We start from the raw sequence: 26,815 nt of genomic DNA on the forward strand, positions 1-26,815 counted from the left end.
GTCGTCGCTCGTGAGGCCTTGCACTGTGACAGTGTCCTCAGCCAGCTGAGCGGCCAAGAGTTGATCTTTCTGGCTGGAACTGAGCAGTACGGTTTCCCACTGCCGACTGTTTGCGATTGTACAGCCACTCGTGACCGCCTGCAGACATTGCCCTAACATGCGGGCTAGGTCCGCCCATTCTTGGCACCTATGACACTCGGGACACTCGGGTGAATAGCGCCCTGGGTAGCAATAGCTATATATGCAAGTGGGTTAGGATGCGAGTGGGTCTGTAGAAGTCGCAAGGACCCCCAATGTCGTTTACTGAGGGATGAGTGCGCGGGTGGGTAGTGGGCCCGGGATAAACGAAAATGAGTTGTGATGTCACCGCATGCCCGAGTCTGGCACTGCCCGACATGGAGGCGAGGTCCGTGCCGGAGGTACCATCCGCTCTGTCGGTAAAGCCTCTAGGGGTGCCGGGTGCGAACTAGTTCCCTGCCAGGCCGGAATGAACGGCGTTCCCAATTAGGTTGGTCTTGCCGGTCCGGTTTTCGGGTAGGAAACCATAAATTAGGATTTCGTACGTCTGCCTCGAGATCTGTCCTCGTAAAAAATATAAAAAGGTTGGCTTGAAGTTGCTTACGATTGTCTTGATTTTTGTGGAGGCAACCATGGCTAGAGCATCTGCTGCATCTTCTCCAACCACTCAGCCTCTGGTGCAGATCGAGCTGTAGGGGATGGAGCTATCCTGATTGTTCGCCACCGCTATGGCCATTGCTTCGCGACCAGCGTAGTCGGCCGTAGCACAGGCTCTGGCCTCTCGCTGGTCCTTGCTATGTGCGGGATGCCTGTTACATGGTAGTGGAAAGATGTGAAGGCTTTCCTTTATAGCTGACGGGATCGTAAACTACGCCGTCGCGTTGTGGGAGTGGGCAATATCCAGTGAGTCGATTATGTAGCGCCCGTTGAGTCAGCATTACGAGTCAACGTGGAAAGGAAGGAAAGAAAACTTTTTATTGAGATATATTTGAAAGGGCGTTGCATGTAAATATCAAGCACACATTATGAACCACAAGGACGTAAAGAATGCCAGATAGAATCCGCAGTTGGTTATTGCTCCAATTACACCAGGATTTTGGTAAATTTGTTTAAACTGAAGGTGAGTTTCTACTAATTATAGCGATTACGATTTACTACGAAGACTTCCCTCGCCAGGCTTTTTATTCTCCCATGTTCGACACGCGCTTCTTAGCTCAGCAGCACCAGCACTGCTTGCTAGCACTTGTGGTACAGTGGTTAATGCGTGGTGAGGAGTAAGAGCCAGTGAGTTAGATTCGAGGTCACGACATTGTTTTTAATTTTTGGTGATGGCGTATTCGATACATTAAATTGCCATGTTAATAAACAAGAAATGAACAGCCGTTTTGTTCATTGTTCCCTTTTTGTTTTTGTTCTCATTGTTTTACTTTTGTTCCCATTTTTCCTTCAGTGAAGGCGTGGTGGCTTTAGTGATGGAACGGTTGGCGTCGAACGAACTATAGAAAGCACAGTACCGCTTGCGCATACATTATTGTTTTATTTAATTTCTTCGGTGTACTCTATTTTAATAATAAATCAAACAAATTTTGTATATAATGTAAATTCGCTTTAAGACGAACTCGAAGAGACAATGAAAATGTGCTTGCATTATAAAAGTTTCGTCTTAAGCTGACTTTTTTGCTTTGTGCACAAGTGAGCAAAGGTGAAGTTCGTCTTAACCATGAAATTTTTCTTTGTTCGTTTGTTTGCTTGTTTGTTTGTTTGTTTGTGCGTTTGTTCGTTGGTTTGTTTGTGTGTTAGATTTATTTAGGTAGAGTGCAAGTGCACACCAAGAACATTGAAATTTTGGATCTTCTGCAAAATTAAAAGGGGCAAACATGCGTTCGAGCCACCTGACGAACCCCCCTCCCGCTCCCCCCCCCCGGGCTTTGTCCCTGAAGTAGCTGGGTTCACCTTAGTCGAGTTCGTCTTAGCGAGAGTCTACTGTACTGCAGCAAAAAAAAATGCAAGTTAAGAAAATGGGTTGTGGAAACCAGATATGCCTGGCTCAGCTTAAGACCTGTATCCTTGTGTTTTCACGCCGGTACAGACGTAGACACACCGTGTATGTCTTTCCTGGTAACATGATAATTGGGTTTTTATGTTTTATGGTGAAAGGCCGACTAAGGGCAGAAATCACCCCTTTCCTGGTAAGATACTGAACAGCCAAAACAGACCGCAGATGACGCGACCATCCGCGGTCGCACGGATGGACGCTTAAGTCCAGAGGTGCTTTCGCATTCGAAAGTTACGAGCTGCTCGTATACAGGACGCAGGTCACGCGTCCTTCCATCGCAAAGCTCTTGAGAAATACAGGGCGCCTGTGATGAGGACAAAGAAAGTGCGCTTTCTTTACCTTCCATTTTCTCGCTTTCGGGTCAGGCCGTGGTGCGGGTTTTGAAAAGTGGTGGATTCTTGGCCCCAATATAACCGCAATAAGGCAGTTGTGGCGTAACTTTCCAAGCGATTATCGGTTGAACAATGTGTGAAGATCGACCGGTTTCGTCCTTTCGAACGAAATATGAGAGATGTGTGCTCCTAACGCAAAGTACAAAGAAGGAGCGGGAATAAATGGGAAGGGGAAGGTTGCGTGTATTTCGGGCTGCTCTGTGGTTGTGCTGGGTTTCTTGCACGGGGAGCAGACATTTATCTTCTCAGAGAACTCGAATGGCTGCTTTTAAAAAGGTTGAGGCATGCGAGGTGCCCCAACAGTATAGCGAAAATTTAGGAGTCGTGGGGAGACGACGACACTGGATGTTACAAGCGACAATGCGTTGATCTACATCTCAGTCGGTGTCGACTGTGGCAATTATTACAATTTAATAATCGTGTTCAGGCATGCCAATTCATCCTCATCGTGAGCAGCAACCAGTTTTCGATCCCCGGGAGGGCCTTTCTTTTGATGGAGGTAAAAACGCCCTTGAGTCGAGATTTCGCGCACCCATACAAGACCCGAAGGTGGTTCAGATTAATCCATCTCGTTAGACTGCGGCATGCCGCACCCACGTGTAGCTTCGGCCCGTCAAACTTCATTTTATTTAATTTTTTATCCTATTTACACAAACCGTATCAGTCTTATTTCTTCTACACTGTCGCCCTTGTCAACTCGAAACGCACCGGTGGATGATCTGTATACAGATCATTCCGCATTTCGCGTTGAGAGCTATAGCTCTCAACGCGAAATACTAATGTTTTTGACGTCGTACCTAGCGTATAGTTGAATTCCGCAGGAAAGGCATTGCACTCAGACCACAAAGGAGGAGTATAACAGTCGGAGAAATAATGCTGTAGACATAGAAATCACGGAATGAGTATCACCATGCTTAATCTCCCGACGCGTTCTAACCACGGGTGCCTCCCGGGCCTTGCTAGCGTATCGAGATTGGTTTGCAGAACCCTTGGCGGCATACACAACCTCGCTGTGATTGGATATCACCGAATCAAACTCGCTGCTTGCTTCCTGTGAAAATAGAAAAGGAAGCTACTTGGTTTGGCTTTACGTAGGTACGCCCTTAGCAAGGAAGAAACGGGGGGTGTAGGCAAAACATCACAGACGCTTTCAGACACAAATAACCACGCTGGGAAGGCTTCTTGAGAGCGCACCAGCCCGGTCTGATGCATTATTCACGTCCTCACTACCTCGGAACGGACATTTTGTTTTCTCCTCCTGGACCGGCGCGGAAGATAACGACGAATGTCATTTCGAAAAGAGAAAGCACGCGCAACCGACTGATTGAAAGAGAAATATAACGCACAGCAGAAAGTCGTGCATTGAATTGGGACCGCGGTGAAGAAGCCTCTGAATAACAACGAAGCACGTAGCGGTTCTCAACATTCCTTCTCCTCCTCGTCTTGCGTTTTTTTTTTTTTTTTGGGGGGGGGGGGTTCGCATCGCATTAATTTTTAAGATGCTAGCTGGGTGTGTGCACAAACTTTAGTAAAACACATGCGGTTCATTCGACGCAGATATTTATTAAGCTGTCAATCATATATCAGACGTGTTAACATTACAAAAAACTTGTTTTATTTTCTTTTATCTCGCCACTGACGTCCACCTGCGAATGTAAACTTGTTTCAACTTATCTGGCACCAACCTCCCCACCCGCCCCCACTTAGGTCGAGTCGCCGTCCTTATGATAATAACACTTCATTCATTCATTTTCATCTACTTTTTTGCTGATTTAAGTTTTGAATGCGTACAAGACGTGCCCATTACTTACTTACTTTTTACTTACGCTCATATACGTGCGCTTATATCTAATTATTTAGGTACGCAGGAGATGCTTGTGAAAGGCCAATTCTCGAAGAAAAGTGTAAAATGTTATTGTGCGCCCACGACGCGAGTCGGCGAACTACAAATGAGACGTAACTCTTCTGGCATTCGGATTGCAGGCAGTTACTAATATCTTTGCAACAATAGTCTTTTTTGTGTGTTCGTGTGCAGCAATGTAGAGGCCATTAGGGCTTCATTTATCAGACACACACAAAAAAGGTAACAACTACAGTTATAGAAAACACCACATTATGCTTATGCGGCATGTTTAGTATGAAATAAAAAAAAATTACCCTTTCAACTTTCTTGTAGGTTGTTAAATTTGCGTAGGAGACAGTTAATTCCACAGAAAAAACCTCGTTGTAATAATTAAAATAGAAAAGTGAGTGCACGGAACTGAGCCTAAAATTAGACGGAAATTTCTGAAATCTGTGCGAAAGAAACAAGCGCTATACTTTGAACCGTACATGAGCGGCAGCAGTGGGATACTAAAACGAATAACCTTGCTTCAGCCAATGTGGCAGCGCTTCTATGGAAAGTGACAACATATACTGGAACAAGCATGCTGTCTCCTGGTTTTTGTTTTGGGCTTTAATGCCTGCACTAAGGTATGCTAAACCTAAACACGCGTTTTCGTCTTTCAGAGATTTCCGAAGAGACTATCACGCATGAACCGACTCAGATAGCGCATTCGGAGTGCATGTCCGTTCAGGTCTCCCAATAAAGTGTGAACATCAGGAATGCGCATTCAGAATATTCTCCGTGAACCCGGCATCATCATCATCCATTCTGGTCAGCAAGGGGTACGCTCTTCGATCTCTCATAGCCAGCCGCCCATCCTCATTATCATCTGTGGATAATCGTCATCGTCATTGTGTGCTCGGCCTCCTCGGAACGTTCGGGGTCAGCAAGCGGTCTCCAGGAACAACCCGTCTCTCTCAATACAAAAAGAACGAAGTCCCGGAGCGTCTATCGTGCCATTGGAGGAATTAGGGTCTCCAGTATAACAGCAAGGCGATGCGTAAGCAGACAGCCTCGTGAGGTCGAAGGCATCGCCGGCGTACAAAACGAAATAGACTTAAAAATTGCAAACGGCGTAAACTTTTTTCGGCAGAATGGCCCGTAATGGCAAGATAGAAGGCGATAGAGCGCTATAAATCCCAATTATGTAAGCTCATAGTTAGCTTTGATTGCTCAGATTCTTTGCGTATTTACGGTAACCGGAATTCTTTCTGTGCGCTCTCAACAATGAAGCGCTGAAAAATCCCCCTGCAACAACACTTTAGGAAGGAACGCTGTTAATAAAAATCAACTAAACGGTAGAATTATGACAGGTTTGTCATCGCATACTCAGGAGCCCTAAACGCAGCTACAGTAAACTCAGCGACCCTATACTCCACGAAAAAACTCGTGGAGGATAACGCGGAAATAGCTCAACAATAAGTGATGCTCATGCATTCTCACATTATTTACTGGGGGTTTGAAGGCGCCAAAGACACAATCTGGCTGTGAAGGGCACCGTGGTGCAGTGCTCCGAATTATGTTTGACCACCTGGGTATCTTTACGTGCGACTAAATCTGGACACACAGGCGTTGTCCTTTTCCCCTCCACCATAGAAGCAGCCATCGCAGCTAGGATGAACCCGCGTCCTGGGGCTCATCAGCGCTAAGGCTCACGTGATAAGAGCAGCTTAAGTACCCCTGTACCTTTTTTAAATGCATAGCATTTTAGTAACTCACAATGTCACAAGACGTTGGCGTGTCTTGTCGTAGTCCGCATGCGCGCCTTGTCGTAGTCCGCAACCAGGCCACTACACTATAAAAGAAATAACAGTTCCCGGCGCCCGGTTTCGAACCCATGACGCCGCGGGCGGAACGCAAGGTGCCCGGCGCACTACCGACCGAGCCACCTAACCGACACAGATTTCGATGCACCGAACGCGCCTTATATCCTTCACTCATTTCTCGTTTGTTTCGAAAGCGCCACAAGTTGTCCTGCGCCTCCAAAAGATGGCGACACGGGTCCCGCGATCGAGAGATACGACTTGCCGGCGCACCCCTTCGGAAATGCTGTGCATTTGATCGTGCCCCTCGCGAGGGGGATGTCTTTTTGAAAAGGCATTTATAGGTTGCTCTGTTTAATCTATACATGGAGCCGAAGTTGTAAGCTTAGTAGACTCTCAGATGACTGGTCGCCAGTTTAACGAGAAAGAGTAGCTCAGAAACGGCAGTCAATGTGAGAAAAAATGCTTTCAGGGACGCCACTTGCGGTATTCTGCGGCTTATTCGAAGCTAGAGTTGCGCAGTAACCACAACAAAATATTATGAATTCTATCTCTCACCCAAAACCCTTTCATCCTTGGTACTAATTGGGCTTCCCTTCGAGAAATTCTACCGTTGCTCGTCTACCCGAACTTGTTGGCTCAAAGGGAAAGGCATTTTGAATAATCATTTGGACACGTTGAACTTACAGTCCTAAACTTCACACGTAATTCCTTGGTTCTGCGATCCTCCTTCATTTGTTCCCTTACCCACTCATGAAAGAGGAGACGGTTGTTTTCAATGTACCCATAGGCGCAAAGAATTTCACTTCGCTACATGATGCAACCATATAAAAATGGGGATCACAAAAGAATGAAGTAGCCTGAAGGCGTCGGAGTTTTCCAACTGACTTCATAGTATAATTTATAAACTATACTATGATTTTTATGCCCCCATTGTTGGTGTTTGTGCGTATAAAAAACTGAAATTTGGTGTTAAGCCAGCCGCAATTACTTTTGTGATGATGAAATGCAACGCAGGTGGAAGATGAGAATAACTGAGACCACCTCACGTTTTCTTACGTCTGCCGAAATCGTACACACGGGAGTTTTCGCATTTCGCTTCGATTAGAAAAACAGCCGTCTCAGGGCGTGTGCACATGCTTGGATGGCATCACTGGGACGCGAACAGATCGAAGGAATGCTTGGTGTCGCGCTACGCACTCTGATGATTCAAGCATGCCGATACAGGAACCTTTCAACCCTGTATAACTCAGGAACGCGTGAATATACCAACACGGCACCAAAAGTTACCTCAAAGGGATTGGAAACTGACATCGACCACGTTTAATTGACATTACCACGGACTTCGCATATGTATCAGCTGTATACCTTACGTGCTTGGACAGTGGGAGAAATAAGACTATAACGTGAGGAAATCAGTGTTAAAGCGTGCTACTTGTTGGTAATGGTAGGATGTGCTCCTCGTAGTATTAGAATCATCATTATCGTCATCATTGATCGTCATCGTCATCATTATCATCATCATTGATCATTATCGTCATCATTGATTGTGGGGGTTAAAGCGCCGACGCTTCACATTCGATGAGGCGTGCCGTAGCGGAGGGCTCCGAATTAATTTTGAACACCTGCGGATCTTGAACGTGCGCCAAAATCTCGAACACACGGACGTTTTTGCTTTTCGCCTCTGTCAGAAAAGCGGCCGCCGCGGCCGGGAATCGATCAAACCAGCGTCCTCGGGCTCAGCAGCACAATGCTTTAGCCACTAAGCCACCGCGACGGGCATCATCATTATTACTTGATTGATTTGATTGTAAGGCTTAACGCGCCGACGCAACGCAGGCGATGAGGCACGCCGAAGTGGAGGGCTCCGGATTAATTTTGACCACCTGGGGATTAGCGTGCGCCGAAATCTCATACACATGGGCGTTTTTGCTTTTCGCCTCCATCAGAAAAGCGGCCGCCGCGACCGGGAATCATTATTACTACCAGCTTATTTAACTTCACTGCAGGACATATGCCTCTCCAATTGACATCCAGCCGCTCCTATCCTGTGTTGCACGAGTTCATTATTTGTTCCAAATTTAATTATTTTGTCCCTCCATCGAGTTAATGGGAAAAGTTACTCTGTTACCTTGGTGGTTCACTGTTGTTGTTACGCTGGAGTATTTGGCTCTTTGAATGGAATTATATAGATGCTTTTGCTCGCACTATTTACGTGCCGACTTCTTGGGATTTAAAAGCACGTACGGGGGTTGAATAGGCATTTTTAGCGTTAACACTAAATATATATCATTCGGCCTGAAAAGACAATTTTCAACTCGTATGCATAATAAAGCAGAAAGTGTCTTTCACTTTTATTATTATTAAGGGGGGAGTCATGAACCGCACTAGGACAAACGAAAAGACGTGAAATGCGGCGCGAAGAGGGAAGGTCGGGAGCTGTACGAACGTCTTGCTCTCGTGGGATTTAAATGCCTCCAGCCATGCGCGCAATGAGGGCTGTTGCTTTTGACCTCATTACCTGCAGCAACAGCACCCGCGAAAATGGAACCAGCTCTGTTATCTTCTAGATGCAATGTTGTTTCGGTTTCACGCGGAGAATAATTATCACTGTTTTTTTTTTCTCTTACAGACATTCGCTGATTAAATGGGTTGGGCATTTGTTACTTTGAGCTCTCTTTTACATTTTTGGGGTGCTCTCTTTTACATTTTTTACATTAGATTTACTCCACCGTGATATCACATTCCTACAATGTTCTTTCAACCTCCTGGATAGTTAAAATTTTACACTATACTTCGCTGCAAAACAACTGCTTAACAAGACGGGATTTGTCAATTGTTTTACTCAGGCACGGTGCCAAATGCGCCGAATTTGTGCGCTATACTGGGCGAAGAAATACCTTTTTTTGACAGCCCTGATCGAACAACTGGACAACGTCGGAGGAAAAATTCGGCATCGTACCCATCCTTCTGCTGCAATGGTTAGGGCACTCTGTCGTTAATGAGCATGTGCAATGATTGGGAAGGTTCAGGGGTGACATACTTTTTTTTTTCAATGAAATATTGCGGACCACCCTTGAACTGAACGACATGACGACACAACGGAGATATGGAATAGTTGTCAGGGGTTCTCAGGTCTTCGGGTGGTTTGTGCAACGAGGAAAAAAACTGGGAACCGCGAAGTCCTCTCGTGTTTTACTAGCCCTCGGGCCAAAATTTACCCGCATTTGCCAAGCCAAGCAAAGAGAACGATTAGCGGAAACGTACTTTTCTTCTCGCCTAATGGTTACCTCGGTAGCCAGCATGCTACTGTTACTTATAAGGCCACTGTACGTGTATTGAACCGGCAGTCGAAGCAGCTATCTCAACCAAAAAGAGATTGCGCCTGTTATTTCCAGGGCCAAATTATTTGATATTTAAAATGTGCCAACAAAAGTGATAAATGAGTCGTCCGAGCAACACTGGCCGCAGCTGCGCATACCAGCAAGGGAAAACAAACCTGCATCAGGGATACCAAGACATCGACGTTGAGCTATTACTTTTTTCTTATCAATACAGCTGCTACACAAGCGTGTTGTCTTTAGACGTACGCAGATTTTGCTGCTTACTAGCGCCGCTGGGAAAGCATTGAACGACTGTGTTCTGTTTAGTATGTTAGAATATAATGTGCAACTTCTGAAAATTGTTGCAAAGCACCCTATGCCAACGCTCTTAATACTTGCTATAATTTTTCTTTTTGTCCGTACTCAGTGAATGAAGAAAAATGTCTCATATAGAGAGCACGGTTGCCTGTACGTGACCGCGAAAGGCCCGAATCAGCCACTGAGCACGCTGCGCCCACAGCCGCAACCGAATACAACTCGGCCCGCGGAACATTCTCTCTCGCCAACAGTAGCACCACAGAGAAAATGTCAGTGCGGTGAATCCTGGGACGACTCAGACGCCTCATGCCGCAGTAGGTTGATCCCGTACGAGCTAAGCCGCATTATCTGCGGAATTCACGCCCGCCAGAGTGGGAAATAATACCGGACCTGAGCCTGCGGGGAATGCCCAGATTACGTGGCATCCCTGCGCCGTCGAAAAAGGCTTTCCCTAATCGCGACGCGTGAAAGATTGCTCCAGGTTTAATCTGCGCGGCTAATATTCCTCCCTCCCATAATCCCTTCCAAGCTGGCGTCCTTTCTTTTTCAGTACCGTTTTAAGTCTTGCGATGAATCGACGGGGTGGAATCATCTGTGCTGGTGCATATTATTTGCATAACTTCGCGAGCTAACAGTGACAATTTGTATGCCACATGATAAGACATTTTCTTTTTTGTGGAATCCTTACATCACCACACGTACACACTATGCTCTAGGACACAAGACATACTGGGCGGTGAGGTAATTTAGAGAGAGAGAGAAATCTAGCGACGCTTTCTTCGCACGTTCAAATATTCTGATTCCCGGTCGCTGCATCACGTTATTCTGGCACTTTTTTCGCCTCGGTCGGCGACATGCTGTTTTTTTAGACAAAGTGCGAGAGATATGTATTGTCTTGGCATGGCAAAAGTTGCATAAACAATACTAAAAATATCACCTTACAGTGCTTTGTAAATTACGTCTTGTTTATTTTAATGAGACTGCAGAAAAAAAATAAACTCCGACATATTCCCGTGAGGCTGGAGAAACAAAATTAACTTCGACTCAGAACTTCTTCGGTGAATAAATGGGTTCACCTAGGTAATGGTCAAGTAGCGATGTATAGGAGACGACACAATGTAGGTTTGTAGGAAGGTTACGCGGGCGCTAACGCGAACGTACGTCACTTCCATTGACTTTTTTGTCTTCCAGAGAGTACCGAAGACAGCTTTCTCAGCGAGGCCTTACAAATACCTCACCAGGTTACGTCTAACATGTGTGGGCCATCTTCTGAGTTTTCTCGACCAATGTTCGGAGATTACCGAGGAATTACGAGTGTGCTTTGCAGGTTTACAATAAAGGATACCGAAAAAGAAGGTACAAGAAAAGCAACATTTCTAAAAAAGAACATCATTAGGCTTAAGAACATTAGGAAGACAACACCAATGCGACAACCGAAGCATGAAGCTTGCAATCGACTCAAGACAAAACAAGCCAGAACCCCCTGATAAGTATAACTATCTGAGTGGTCTGAGCGGGCTTCAGGTTATGGCCCCGTACTCATTGCGCTGTTGCAGGAGCTAGTTTTTAAAACAATGTGGGATATCACACCACCTTGTGGTGGCGTTTCACAACCAACCTCCTTTCTGAACTCTGCAGATGCTGTAAGGCCGAAGCATGGTTCCGGTAACCTAACACTTCGACTTCACGTCCGCCCTGCGCCAGGTGCCAGCTAGGTGAACGAGACCTATAAATAGAACCCCCGCCACGCAAGAAACGCACCCGAGAGGAGACGTTGGTCGGGCGGTGACAACGTGGCAGCGTTTATCGACACACAAGTCGGCTTCACCACTGGTAGTCAGCCCTGCGGCAAAGAATGCCCCTCTGACACAGTTACACGGACTTTTTTTTTTGTCCACCATTGTGTGGGGTGCCAACAAAACCAGAGGATGTCCGCTATCCCCCACCCTGAACACCATCCGGGTGGGTGGTCGTGCTACTCAGCTGTATCCTGGATGGCCAGTGCCCAGTTAGTGGACGGCGCTCAATCTGCAGCCAAGGCCAGAGGACCACTAGAGTGAGGGCCCTCCCTTTTTTGAAAAACTTATGTAACAAAGTTGTTTCTTTCCCTGTTCCTCTCTTAATTGGAGAGGCACTATACACTCAGTGATGCATAAAGGACAATGTACAAAGTGGTCAAGGAAGAAACTCTCCCACGGGAGACAGCAAATCATGATGCCCCATCGACCGCACAGAGTGAAAACAGCGTAATTCCGATGGACCTCATGGGACGCCTCGTTCTGCGCTACATTACCTAGAGGCGTCACCTGAATTCCGAGAATCTGTCTGTTTAGTTATCCTTGAGTCGATCGCGGGCCAGTCAGCTAAGACAGAGAGAAAATGCTGTAATGGGAGCAGAACAAACCGAATCCTGAAGAATCTATTTTTTTTTCAGCTACCGTAATGTGTTGTCCGGCTCCTCTGTTTTCTCCTCTATTTTTGCAGGCTTGCTTCGAAGTCATCAGTCGTATTTATTTTACAGTGAAGCTGTTAGCCTCTCGTTGGCCGGAAAATGTCGTGTCGTAAACAAGAAACCCAGGCAGGACCCAGCAGTTCTCACCCAAGACGCCGAGCCCACGCTTCAGGCTAATCAGGCGTGCAGCATAGAGCTCAGTATTTATGTAAAAACACACACATACACACACAAAACCAGCCTCGAAACCTTATGACCGGTGATACGGCACCGGTGAACAATAGGATCCCCCCCCCACATGAATTCCGGTAACGATTACGTTTGAAGCTGCTCTGTAAAGGGGCGGGGGGTTGACGCCATGTGAGGACTAGCGCATGCGTCCGGCTAGGCCCCAGACTAGGACCCAGAAGTTCTCGCCCAAGGCGCAGAGCGCATGCGTATGTACCCAGCATTTTCCGCCAGATAAGCAGAGAGCAAGCGACAAGCCCTCCGAGACAACGAGGAGTATTTCATATTCTCCCCAATCAGCATGTGCAGTGGTTTCATCTACTTTCGTAGGGCGGGATGGCGTCCATTTTTAAAGAGAAGCTTTAGTGTTCTCCCTAATGGCGTCTGTCGGGTGAATTGAACAAAAAAAAAAAAAACATCCCGGGCCATCTGCATTAACGCGACAACTGAGGAGGGGCGAAGCATGCAGTGTATAAGTTAATTCAAGGATTGTCAGTAAGTGAGAGACGGAGTAAGCCCCAAGTTCTCTTCGTGTCACACGGCGCAGCATGCTAAGAAGTACGATAAGAAATAGCGCGAGGCACTGGAAAACGAGTGTCTGAGTGTATTCTTTTAGTACGCGTTACGTTCTAGCGCGAGGCGTTGTAGAACGAGTACCGTGGTCTCTCGGGTTATGATGCCGGCGTCTATCCGATTGCTCCATTTCGACATAGTCGAACGGGTTTAGATTTGGAGAGGGCTGCATGAACGTGCATAATTAGAAAAATTCTGCACCCCACAGCACAAAGACGACGACCATCCGTCACGAGAAAGCTTCGCGTTCATCCGTCGTCGTCGTTACACGTGCGTGATTCTTTTTGTTTGTTTGTTTGTTTTTGGCGTGCTGCGCCGCATTCTGGACCCCCTTACCAAACCACTTGCAAACATAGGTTTTTGAAGGATCTCCCTTTCCGGTTTTCTATCACAGTAAGTAACGAGACCGAAGTGAATGTAGTAGTAGTAGTAGAAAACATTTATTGAGCTCAAATAAAATGACGGCGTCTTCTCAGACGTCGGACGGGGTGGTTCCCTGGTTTCGGGACCCATATACGGCCAGCAGCTCCTGGCCCCTGGTCGCCAGCACGAGCTGGATCGGCAGGGCGGGGCTGGACCGTAAGGTCTCCCATCGCTCATGGGGTGGGGTAGTGGAGGGTGGAGGGGGGGTGGAGGGGATAGGGGACTTAAGTGAATTGCACTCCATCAGGATGTGTGCGAGAGTGCCTATGCTAGTTCTGCAAAATGAATTTATGTGCGGTTTATGTGCAGAAACGTCGAACGAACAACTAAAGTACATGATAACACCCACTCGCAACGGGGATGTTGGACTTTCCGGGGCCCGTCTGGTGTCAAAGGGCCCCACGTTTGTGGGCAAACGTAGGGAGAAAAGCCGAAGAGCCAAGTTCGTTCGCGGTATCTGAGGAAGGGCCAAAAGTAAAAAAAAAAAAAAAGAAAAATTAACGAGAGATCAGGTTTTGCGCCATTGGCATGAATTGACATCATGTGCAGCCTGGTTGGTCTTTGGTTGTCCAGTTATCCTTGGCGTAAGATTACTCTCTATTTGCTAGATCAACCATTGCTGTGCTCTTGCTTCGCAGAGATCAACAAACCTTACAGGCCGCTTCATTTCGGGCGCAGGGGTTGCAGTTCGACACGACACTCCTCACCGACCATTCACGGCACGCATTGACAAACTGCTAAGCCTCGTGTTGGTGGAGGAGGAGGGAACCATACAAATCAATCTGATGTAAAATGTCGACCTGAAGTGCTTTCCCAACGGAAAATGTTTGGGATATTGAATAGTTTAGGCACTAACTGCTTTCGTCCGGTCCGTCCGTACTTCTAAAGAAGAATGAGCAATGAAGTCGGCCCCATTGCGAATGCTACGCTCTATATAACAATTCATCAACCGGCAGTCTCGGTTCATTTTTTTTTACTACTTTGTGATTCATTGTGGATTCTGGTTGTGCTTGTCCGCAGGACTAGTGGGAAGTGATCGCATGGCGCTGCACAATGTGTTGGCCAAAAATGGGTAGAAGCCAAAGTTTTGAAACTGCAATACGACCTGTAAAGTGGAGTTTCTACCCGAGGGCGAGGAGGAAAATGATATTTGCTATAATTGTCAGCTCGTTGAATTTTTAGACATGATAATCATTGGACATCTCCATGGGGGAAGGGAGGGGGCGGGGGGTGACGTGTCTTTCTCGTTCCCAGCAAGTGTTGCCACAGTTACGGCAAACGCCGGAGTCTTTCGTTCCGAGCAAGTGTTTCCGCGATTACGGTGTACGCTGGAGTTCTGTCTCTCTTTTTTCTGGCCAGTCTTGGCCAATCATCATTAGTGGGTGGGCTTGGCTTGATGAACGCGCGTAGGGAACGCTAGGCGGTCGTCGCGAGGCACGCACACACGAGCGCTAGGCATTTACTTGGTTTTGTTCACTGCCGGGCGGTTGCCGCGAGGTCCGCTCTCACGTGCGCGCGCTCGACAATTTCTTGGTATTTTGAACTGCGGACACAAAAAAATACGGTTTGCTGAACGGCTTCACCGTTAAAAAAACGCTTGTTTGAGCCGATAACAAAGAAAAGCCCAGTGGGTGGCATGTTCCCATTCGAGAAAGCCGCACGCTGAAAGAAATCCAGAAAATAATGATCATATGCAGTTAGAAGAAGCACAAGGGGCCGTAAAGAGAGCCTCCACATTCCTCCAAAGAATCACGCCAGAGCAACCTATAAATGCCTTTTCAAAAATGAGGAGGCACCAAACGACGATTTTTCCGTCCGACCGCAGCGCCAGCCGCGGCAGACGTGCACAACTCAGGGTCAGTCCGGCCGCGCCGGCCGCCTTCATCGCCCTCGAACGTGCTTTCGCAAAGGCGTCTAGCAGAACTTTATTAGCGCTCATACCTACAAAATACTGCACCGGTGGCACAAAGAAATGTTGTAAAAGATAGAAGCCTCCAAATAAGACGGCGCTGATGGAATAATATCGCCTTCCTGCCAATCCGTTGCCGGCACAATGTGAAAGTTGCATTGAAAGCTTTGCATTTCCTCCCAGATGCTCTTTTTTCTTTTTCGGGTACGAATCCATGATTACTGCATTGGTTCATCATCATCATCATCATCATCATCATCATCATCATCATCATAATCATCACCAGCCTATCTACGCCCACTGCAGGGCAAAGGCCTCTCCCATTATTCTCCAATTATCTCGGTCCTGTGCCAACTGTGACCAATTTATCCCGCAAACTTCTTGATCTCATCTGCCTATCTAACTTTCTGCCGCCCCCTGCAACGCTTGCCTTCTCTAGGGATCCACTCTGTTACCCTTAATGACCAGCGGTTATCTTGCCTTCGCATTACATGCCCTGCCCACGTCCATTTCTTACAAGAAGTATTCAGAACGTTGGATTGGAAACACGTGGGAGTAAGGGTTAATGGAGAATACCTCAGTAACCTCAGATTTGCTGATGACGTTGCCTTGCTAAGTAACTCGGGGGACGAATTGCAAAGCATGCTTTCCGCACTGGGCGAACAGAGTAGAACCGTGGGCCTGAAAATTAATATGCAGAAAACTAAAGTAATGATCAATAACCTCGGGACAGCACAGCAGTTTGAGATAGGTGGCGAGGCAGTGGAAGTGGTAAGCGAATATATCTACTTAGGCCCAGTTGTGACCCCAGATCCCAACCACGAGGCAGAGATAATTAGAAGGATCAGAATGGGGTGGGGTGCATATGGCAGACATTCTCAGATAATGAATAGCAGCCTACCATTGTCGCTGAAGAAGAAAGTGTATGACAGCTGCATCTTACCGGTACTCACCTACGGGGCAGAAACTTGCAGGCTCACTAAGAGGGTTCAACTTACATTGAGAACGACTCAGCGGGCAATGGAGCGGAAAATGATAGGTGTAACATTAAGGGACAAGAAGAGAGCGGAGTGGGTCAGGTAGCAAACTGGTGTTAAAGACTGCATTGGTTACTGCATGTTAAAAACAGAGTACGTTATCAGATTATATGCTGCTTGGAAAATAAAAGCACGTGGTTATAAGGTCGGTAGCAGGCAGTAAATACGCATATGTGCGCAGCAGATTTGTTCAAAACGATGACGCTCAAACGCAGTTATCAAGGGTAGTTTGTCACCCAGAGGTTCCACTCTATGGTACATTTATAATTTCACGTGGCTATCGCCGTATTCAATACACACAGCCACAGGTGGTGCAGACTCTTTAGGTATTGATATTCCTAAATGCTTCTTATGCTATTGAATATCATCACATATCATTGTCTTTTCTTGCTAAACTATGCAAGGCTGTTGTCTAGTCCACTGAACGTGTAAGAAAAATACAGATAATATCAGCTGCAACAAACGTTAGAAATATGCTAAACGGAGGACCAAATGTTCTCGTTCCAACTCTTCTTTTTCGTTTAGAGTAAGGCTTCGGTGGAAATTAAAGGTAATAAAAGAGTTCTAATAGAGTTATCACGCCAGAATCGCTAGTGTACGGCAACAATATCGCCAAATATGAATGTTCTAAAATAATTTCAATATGCTTATAAGGTATCCTGCTCATTCCCCCCCCCCCCCCCCCCCCCCCTTCCCGACCTCCTCACCAAATGAAAGTGCTTTGATAACCTCTCTCGATGAGGTTCTTTTTATCGCGGCGTGTTTTTATACAGCTGGCATGCTGTGTTACACAAGAAACCCGTAAAGTTTATTGGTGGAGGGGCTACCCTATACACAAAGCTATGTATTTTTCTCTATCCGTAAGGCTGGAGATGGTGATATCGGCCGTGTGGTGCTCCGAGAGAAACGAACAAAAAGACGTGAAAACAGATGACACGCTGTGCCTGATACATACCCTTGTAATGTTTCGATATTTGTAATCGAAGTCATGAATTCAAAATCTGCTTTGAAATTTCAGCTCTCGATACGCATTTCAATGGTGCGTTCCATTCATTAACGTCACCGCATCCCATACATCGAAAAAGTGTGAGTTTTTATACTGTTGCATATGGCAAGTACCATATTGAGATCAGACCATTATGTAACGCCCATGTTGCTCAGTGAGTAGCTCAACAGTCAACAACAAATTTCGACAAGTGTGCTCATATGGATTGGCTGACGCGCGAAAACATCGCGCAACGTCTGATACTGTATTTGTAAACCAAACACCCTCTTAAGGAGACTCGATAATCATAAAGCGCTGTTTCTTTGAACCAAAACACGCAGATCACGAGAAAGTTGTGCAGGGGCCAGTCAGAAGACGCGTGAGCTATCCCGCGCATGCACTTCCCTTGGGGGCGTCACGCCAATTTGTTTCGACCTTCCATTCCATACACGAGTTCAACCGAGCAAATCTGCCTGTCGCGAACGAAGCGCCAGACGATCTTGAGTATACGGCCCCTGGAGTTCCCGCGCAAGACATCGAAAGCGGCCCCAAATAGGGGCCTCCCGACCAGCTGAAAACGTGGCCCGTCGCCTAAACACAACGTCTCGCGCACAGCCCCCAAATCGGGCCTCATGACCCAGACAGAGAGGGAGAGCCCGCCGCCCGGCGGTGATCGGACTCTGAGCCCTGGCCGAGAGCGAGGGAAGTGTAGGACGGACGGGCAGAGGCAAAAAGGAACGCGACGGAAGAAGATGTGAATTTGTATGCGCAGCGTTTAGTCCAATTAAAGCAGTTGTTTTATTTGCTTACTGGAAGTTCCGATGCTTGTCATTCAACGTCAAGGACAAAAACTTTGGTGCCGAAACCCGGGAGTCGTCCAATTATTGGCTTCAATAGACTGCGTGTCTCCACAACGACTTGGACGCTCCGCCAACGAACGACATCGGACCTTCTGGTAAGCTCAACGCCATGGAACGCTGCCTCAAAAAACGTGCCGCTCTCCGCTCTCAAGTCACCCGGATATTGAACGAGTGCCAAGATGCTATGCAGAGGGACCTCCCAGGAAGCGAAGCTGCAGTTCTGCACACTCGGCTGAAAAAAGTAACGAAAAACCTGGAGATCCTCGACAACAAAATCGAGACGCTCGTGCCAGATGAAGACTTCGAGGACGAGTGCGCGCAGGTGCTGGACTACAACGACCGCATCTTATCGTGCCTCACAAGACTCCAGCAACGCATAGACGGCGACTCAGTGCCGAGTGCTGCCCCATCAACGGTCATCAACGAGGTGGTCAGCACAGAGCAAACGCAACGGTCTAAGATCAAGTTGCCAAAACTGGAGCTGATCAAGTTCAGCGGGCGAAGCAACGAGTGGCAGCACTTTTGGGAGCTCTTCGAGGAGGTTGTCGACAAAAATGAAGACCTTTCATCTATCGACAAGTACAACTTCCTCAGGGCGTCCGTCACTGGAGATGCTGCCACCGCCATCGCTGGACTTCCACCGACAGCTCGTTGCTACAACGATGCCGTGCAACTACTAAAAAAACGATTCGGAAACGAGGAACTCCTCATACAAGAGCACTTCAAAAAGCTGATTGATTTGAAGCCTGTTCGGTCGTCGGAAGATGTGCGCGGACTGCGTCGACTGCACGACACCCTGGCAGCCCACATCAGAGGCCTGGAGACACTCGGGCGCAAGCTGGAGACCTTCAGTTCGATGTTGCTACCCATCGCACAGAGGGCGTTGCCAGGGGACCTACTGCTCGATTATAGTCGGAAACGCGTCCTCGATACATCGAACGACGACCACTACAGCCGACAAACGCCTCACACTGAGGGTGTGCCCGAGACTACCACTGACTCGCAGAAAGGTACCGTGACGTCTTTTTGTCGGCTTCTGGACTTTTTGAGAGTAGAAGTGGAAAGTCGGGAGAACCTGGCTGCTCTCCGTCGCATGGACGTAAGGCAGGAAGTGAAGCATGAGCAAAAAGATCGCCAGAAACAACCTGAACAGCGACCTCAGAGGCATGCATCCTCCATTTCAACGTTGACCCAGAGTGCACGTCAAGAATGCTGCTTTTTCTGCGACGACAACGCGCATTCCACCCAGAACTGCAGCTCTGGAAAGTCTATCGAGGAAAAGAAGAGGATGTTGCTTTCTGCCGGACGATGCTTTCGTTGCACGACGGGGAAGCACCAAGCACGCGCATGCCGTGTGAACGTAAAATGCATGAAATGCAACAAGAAGCATGCCACCACCATGTGCGATCCAACGTATACAGCGAGAAAGTCGCTCGAATCAACGGAGCCTGTCAACAACTCGCACGTGAGCCTAGGAACCGTAACCCATGATGGGGTGCCTGCAGCTAAGACGACGGTCGTCTTGCTTCCAACAGCGAAGGTTATGTGCAGCGGAGAAACTTACAACGCTGAAATCCGCACGCTCTTTGATGGAGGAAGCCAACGCTCGTTTATAACGTCTGCCACATCGAAAAGGCTCGGATGTCAAGTCGTGGGAAACGAAAGATTGACAGTTGGCGTGTTCGGCGGTCGTCAAGAAGAAAAGATGTTCCAGCGAGTAACGGTGACGCTGAACACAAAACAGGGACGCCGGTTCAAGTTGGAGGTGCTGGAAACCGACGTCATTTGCGACCATAAAATACCGGCTCCGCCACAGTCAGTCGCGCATCAGCTTGGACACCTTGACTGCGACATCGCCGACCTCGCCAACGGCGACGCTCCTGAGGACATTGGTTTACTCATCGGCTCCGAGTACATCTGGGGCCTCACAACTGGCCGAACGAGAAAACTCGGCGAAAGTCTGAGGGCTGTTGAGACGGTGTTCGGTTGGAGCGTGCAGGGTCCAATAGAAGGGACATCTCAGCAAAACCGGTGTGCTGAGACTGTTACTTTGCGGACATCGGTCGTTGAAGACAAGACGGCAGATGTCCTGAGCAAATTTTGGACCTTGGAATCCATCGGAATCACTGACAAGGAAGAACGCAAGCCAGGCGAATGCGCTGCGATGGAGGTCTTCGAACAGACATTAACGAAGGTCGACGGCCGGTACGAAGTGGCACTGCCTTGGAAAACGGAGATATCTCTTGACGACAACAAGGAAATCGCTACGAAAAGGCTGCAGCAGTTAACAAACAGGCTCTTGAAGTCGCCAGAACTGCTTGAAGAATATGATGCGGTCATCAGACAATACATTGCTCAAGGCATTGTAGAACGCGTCGAAGGAGAAGTGGACGATGGGCAGAACGTCTACTACATGCCACACCAGGCAGTGATTCGTGAGTCCAGAAAACTCCGAATAGTATTTGATGCCTCATCACACCACAAGAACTCGAAGTCCCTCAACGAAAACCTAGAGACTGGGCCTAACTTGACGGCCGACCTTGTCGGACTGCTACTCAACTTCCGCAGACATCGAATAGCTCTCGTCGCGGATATTGAACAAGCTTTCCTGCAAATAGGCGTGAGGAAAGACGACAGAAATGCCCTCCGATTTATGTGGTTCCGTGAGACACCCCAGCCTGGCAACACGATGCCTCCGGTTGACACTTGGAGAATGACACGTGTTCCATTTGGGACGACGGCAAGCCCATTTCTCTTGTCGGCCACTTTACAGCACCACCTGAGTGGCTGCGAGGAGCAGTTTCCCCTCACTGCACATCAATTGAGACGCAGCCTCTATGTGGATGACCTCCTAACGGGAGCCAACGACGAGGAAGCGGCCTTGAAACTCTACAACGAGGCTAACGAGATGTTCACTGACGCCTCCATGAAGCTCCACAAATGGTCATCCAACAACGAAAGGCTTCGCTCGCAGTTTGAAGAAGATTCTCGTGGATCTAAGCCGCTCGGCTATCTGTGCGGTGTGCTGAAGGTACTGGGACTGACGTGGGATCCAATAACGGACGTACTTGCATTTTCGCCTTGCTTGGACAACGCCACATCTGGGTGCAGCACTAAGCGTTCAATGCTGCAAACAACGGCACGGATATTCGACCCGCTTGGCTGGTTGTCACCCTTCATCGTACGTGCCAAGATACTCTTCCAGCAGCTGTGGCGCCAGTGTATCCAGTGGGACGACCCTTTGCCGAGTGCCATTGCTGACGCTTGGGACGTGTGGATCCAAGAACTACGACACCTCCCTGAAATCCAGGTGCCGCGGTTTTACGGAGCGGACATCTCAGGACAACAAACATCGGTATCATTACATGTCTTCGCAGATGCCAGCCCAGCCGCCTACGGAGCAGTGGCTTACATCACAGTCACTAACGACGAAGGTACCATGTCAACCATCGTGATGAGCAAATCACGTGTTGCCCCAGTGAAAGAGTTGACCCTGGCGCGACTGGAACTGATGGCGTGTCTTCTCGCAGCCAGGTTGTGCCGCTACATCCTTAACACTCTGGACGAGCGACCGGCAACGGCCTACCTGTGGACAGACTCCACCATTGCCTTACACTGGATTTTCGGGAACGCGGACCGCTGGCAGCAGTTTGTGCGCAACCGAGTCGTCGAGATCCAAACACTGACCGGCGATCTTTCATGGAGGCACTGCCCTGGAAAGGACAACCCAGCGGATCTCCTGACTCGAGGGCTGCCGGTGGCCCACTTGACAACGACGAAACTGTGGTGGGCAGGACCGTCCTGGATATGCCTAGGGGAGAGCGAGTGGCCTCATGATGTTCTCGACTTTGTGTTCAGTGAGTCAGAGCTTGAGCAGAAAAAGCAAGCGAATGTATTACCGACGACGTCATCACCACCGACTACAGAGGCTATTATTGACGCGCGGAACTACAGTTCGTTAACGAGGATACTGAGAATCACTGCATGGGTGTTTCGTTTTGTTGGCAAAGCCAAGAGAGAAAATAACGAACCTGGACCACTGACAGCACAAGAGTTGGACCGGGCTGAACAGTACTGGGTCCTTCAAGAACAAAGAAAAGGATTCCCAAGAGAAATCGAGTCTCTCAAAAACCAAAGAAAAATGCCTACAGACTCACCCTTAAAGAACGTGTCACTTATGATGGATGACAATGGCCTTCTCAGAGTCGATGGAAGACTACAACGAAGTCAACTCGACTACAACGCAAAGCACCCTATTATACTGCCTAAACAGAGCTGCCTCGCAAAACAGATGGTCGTCCAGTGCCACCGTCAAGTGCTTCACGGAGGCATCCGTGATACGTTGGCGCAGCTCAGAGAAAGGTACTGGGTGGTTGGAGCGAGGCCACTCGTTAAGAAGACACTGAGGGAATGCATAACATGCCAGCGCTTTAGCTCACGGCCAGCCGCTCAGGTTACCGCGCCGCTTCCAGCCGATCGCATCTCTGAGGCAGCTCCCTTCGAGGTGACAGGTGTTGATTTCGCAGGGCCACTGCTGGTCAAGGGTGCCACTACGTCAAAGTGCTACATTGCGCTGTTCACCTGCGGTGTCACGCGAGCAGTACATCTTGAGTTGGTCAGCGATATGTCAGCGGTCTCCTTTCTTCTCGCCTTCAGACGATTCATTGCCCGCCGCGGTGTACCAAGTACCGTTTACAGTGACAACGCCCTCACCTTCAAGAAAACCAGCAAGGACCTAGCTATGCTATGGAGGGTCATACGAAACGACGATGTGAGGAGCTTTATCGCAAACACCCGTGTTGAATGGAAATTCATCGTGGAGCGTGCACCGTGGTGGGGTGGATTCTACGAGCGCCTGGTTGGCCTGACTAAACAAGCCCTAAAGAAGACGTTGGGTACTAGTTACCTCACCTTCGAGCAACTCACGACAACGCTGAGTGAAGTGGAAGCCATGCTCAATTCCCGCCCATTGACCCACGTCTACACTGAACCATCTGAGCCTGATGCCCTCTGTCCGGCTTTCTTCTTGACCGGAAAACGGCTAACATCTTTACCAGGACTACAGCGCAAGGAGATCGCCGAAGTGTCTTGCGGCAACCTGCAACAAATGCTGACCATCGAAGCAAACTGCTAAGCGACTTCTGGAAGAGGTGGGCATCAGAATACCTGAACGAACTGCAGGGATCTAAAATTCACCGAGGAACACCGAGGGACCTGAAGAGTGGGGACTTGGTGCTACTGAAAGAGTCCCTGCAGCCCAGACAACTTTGGAAAATGGGACGGGTTGAGCACACCTTCCCTGGCCGCGACGGAAAAGTGCGATCCTGTACGGTGCGGGTATCCGGGGGATCGACAGTCAGGCGCCCCATCCAAGTGCTCTACCCTCTCGAGATGAGAGACTGAGAGAAATGACATCGTCATTTCGGGGGGGAATGTGTCGCGAACGAAGCGCCAGACGATCTTGAGTATACGGCCCCTGGAGTTCCCGCGCAAGACATCGAAAGCGGCCCCCAAATAGGGGCCTCCCGACCAGCTGAAAACGTGGCCCGTCGCCTAAACACAACGTCTCGCGCACAGCCCCCAAATCGGGCCTCATGACCCAGACAGAGAGGGAGAGCCCGCCGCCCGGCGGTGATCGGACTCTGAGCCCTGGCCGAGAGCGAGGGAAGTGTAGGACGGACGGGCAGAGGCAAAAAGGAACGCGACGGAAGAAGATGTGAATTTGTATGCGCAGCGTTTAGTCCAATTAAAGCAGTTGTTTTATTTGCTTACTGGAAGTTCCGATGCTTGTCATTCAACGTCAAGGACACTGCCTTCGTTCTTCTCCACTATCTGAAAGAATATTGTAAAATAGTGCAATTTATTTCACACATAAAAGGTGCTACTACAATGATTCACCGTGTGCGGCGAGAAAGGAGCGCGTCCCAGTAACGAACGTGCTGGCACGCGTTGACAGACCCAGTGTTCCACATATCTACCGAAGGCGGCGCTGGGTGTCGCGGGCACTCTATCCCCCTCTGGGCAGTGACCGGTGCCTATACGCTTATAACGGACTGCGATGTGCCTGAAAAAAAAAAAAAAAAGCTGGCTTTGCAGTGAAATTCCTGAAACAGATCTCGCCTCTGAGATGGCTTCTAGTTTTTTAGCCTAATTTGATCCACGTCCCCTACATTTTATACAGTAAAATAAAAGCTGGTGGATGGAGCCTGGACTATTTATCGCGATCATTTTACAATGTCTGCTCTCTCCCCTTCAGTTTGACCCATTCTTTGCAGTGAGTTATTTTTTAGATGCGAAGTATCTCATGCTCGGGGCTGTGTACCTCCCTCCCTTGTCCGCCGTCCGCACTCTACTGCGCATGCGCGTCTCTTCAGCCCCGTCAGCGTTTGGGCTGACGTCAGCGCAGTCCACTATAAAAAGAAATAGTTAGGCGGCGCCTGGTTTCGATCCCACGACTCTCTGGCTGCAACGGGAGGTACGTGGCGCTCTTCACACTGCGCTACAAACCGAGACGGGAGCATGTGCTACGAACGCGCCTTATGTCCTTCGCTCATTCAAATTACGTCAAGAAGCTACTGATACAACCAAGGCACGCGTAGCTGAACGTCAACGGAAACGACGATCTGAAAACTAATGGGAACTTCAGTCGACCCCATGGCTGCTTCGCATACAACTCAGGGTTCCCCTACTGTTGGATGGTGTACTTTTTTTTGTCAGTGTTTACTCGAGCGAAGTTAACGCCCGGCGTCGCCTTAACGTTTCTTTTATGTTTTTGCAGTGCAGATAGAGAAATTTGTTTCTGGGGTTCTGTCTCCCCAGGCACCATTATGATACCGTGGAAGCGTTCAACGTATACGCTGTGTTCCCTTTATGTCCATCGTATTTGCTTGGAACTAGGTTTCTTCGAGCACAGAAAGCTGGACCGGCAGGTCAACAGACACACATGCGGTAGAAAACACAAGTATGTTAGAGGTTGCGATTGCTGGCGTGCTTGCTTGTGTTCTCTTATTCCTTTCGTCATCGTGCTCAACAGTCGAGGCGTTTTCTTGTTCGCAATACGCTGGTTGCCTAATTTTTCCTTTTTATTTTTATTAGATGTCAAAGGAGGACTGCGTTGGCTTTTCCACAGTGCTTCCCCGACAATAACCGGTAAGTCAAAGTTCAGATTTCGTCATGGTCTCTAAGACGAAGAAATTTCTTTCAAGAAATTCCTCAATAAATTTGTTTCATTAAGGTGACCCGACAGTTGCGTCGCCACATAAGTCCTAAAGACGAGCGCCCAATAAGCGCGATTGATATTATTGGATTACGAACTTGTTCTTGAAAACGTGAGTTCCCCGTCAAGTTCACTTACTGTGTGGCTGACACATGGTTTGCGAAGCGTCTTTTCTCTATTTTAATTTTAATGGCAACGTGTTTTTGGAGCTCCTGCGTTTGGTTTGTGTTTGCCTGGGTGATTTTGTTGTTGCTGATTTTCAAAGCTTCAGCTGCGGGGCGGGTATGATAGGAAATGGCGTCGTCACCTTTCAACTAGCGCGTTGAACGTATGCTTACACTAAAACGATTAAATCACCATAACTATTATTATCATCTGTATAATCATTACCTTGATTGTTCACAACTGACTGGCTTCTAAGACACGTCTTTCGAATGCGTTTTAGCCGCTGAAGTTCTCCGCACCCTAAATTCATTTTGTCTAAACCCACCCATGCCCCCCCCCCCTCCCCAATATTTTTTAGAGAGCCCTCTTTAGACCTAATATATACATCACTTTTTATGTATCAATGTTAAGTATTCTCGCATTTGCTTCTTTTTTGTGGGCTTTGAGATTGTTGGTCTTTGCATTTACGATACATGACCTTTCATGCCATTTTTGTTGTTCTTTGCCGCCTCTTTCATCGCGCAGTCCTCAAGAGAGCGTCAAAACGAAAAGTAATTGATGAGGATGGAACATGTTTAGTATTACTGTCTCGCTCTCATCAACCGACGGTGGCGATACGTGAAGACGGAGACCTGGATGACTACCTCACTCAAATCTCGGCTTTTTTTCCCGACGCGCAAGTATTTCAGGAGGAGCAACAAAGAATGCCTCGTTATGTGCAGCCCCTCTTCTGCGATTCTCAGTCTTGCCCATCGTCAGCCTCCCCCTTACATTCGCGAGGTTCTGCTTTACAAGTAAAGCTACTCCAGGGATGACGCCCGTTTCTTCTCTTTCACCTCAAGGAGCCTCGAGCTAAGAATCCCACATTCCACGCATGGTGACGTCTTGTAGGGTCCCCTCGGCATCGGCCGCACTCTCTACTGGCTTTGCCAGCGTTTCTGCTTTAAAAAATAATAGGGAGAGACGCAGAGGTATGTCGCCAGGTCGTCGCACTGTAAGCGCCATAAGCATCCGACACTTTTTCGCCCGGCCTGTTACAGACGGTGCGAGTCTCTAGCGTGGTCTTGAGAAAGTTGGTGTCGACTTGCTCGATTTTCTGTATAAATTAACAGCTAACCGCCGAGGGTAGTAGTCTGCATTCACTACTAGACCAGACATACTGAACGGGCCACTCTTTTTTAGCTACAGCCATTGATGTAGCCCAATTAATCT

At 48.3% G+C, this 26,815-nt stretch overlaps 1 long non-coding RNA gene across 1 annotated transcript in view; it reads left to right on the top strand.

Annotated features, from left to right (window-relative positions):
• LOC144178626 (uncharacterized) overlaps positions 1-26,563 on the top strand; it is a 206,696-nt gene extending 180,133 nt beyond the window's left edge. Inside the window, exons 3-4 of the long non-coding RNA XR_013324032.1 lie at positions 25,318-25,371; positions 26,129-26,563. This is a non-coding gene — a long non-coding RNA (uncharacterized LOC144178626). The remainder of the gene's footprint in view (positions 1-25,317; positions 25,372-26,128) is intronic.
• Positions 26,564-26,815: the final 252 nt, after the last annotated feature.

This window comes from Haemaphysalis longicornis, unplaced genomic scaffold, assembly GCF_048455015.1.
Source record: "Haemaphysalis longicornis isolate Haplotype H1 unplaced genomic scaffold, Haemaphysalis longicornis Haplotype H1 scaffold_4, whole genome shotgun sequence".
NCBI lineage: Eukaryota > Metazoa > Arthropoda > Arachnida > Ixodida > Ixodidae > Haemaphysalis > Haemaphysalis longicornis.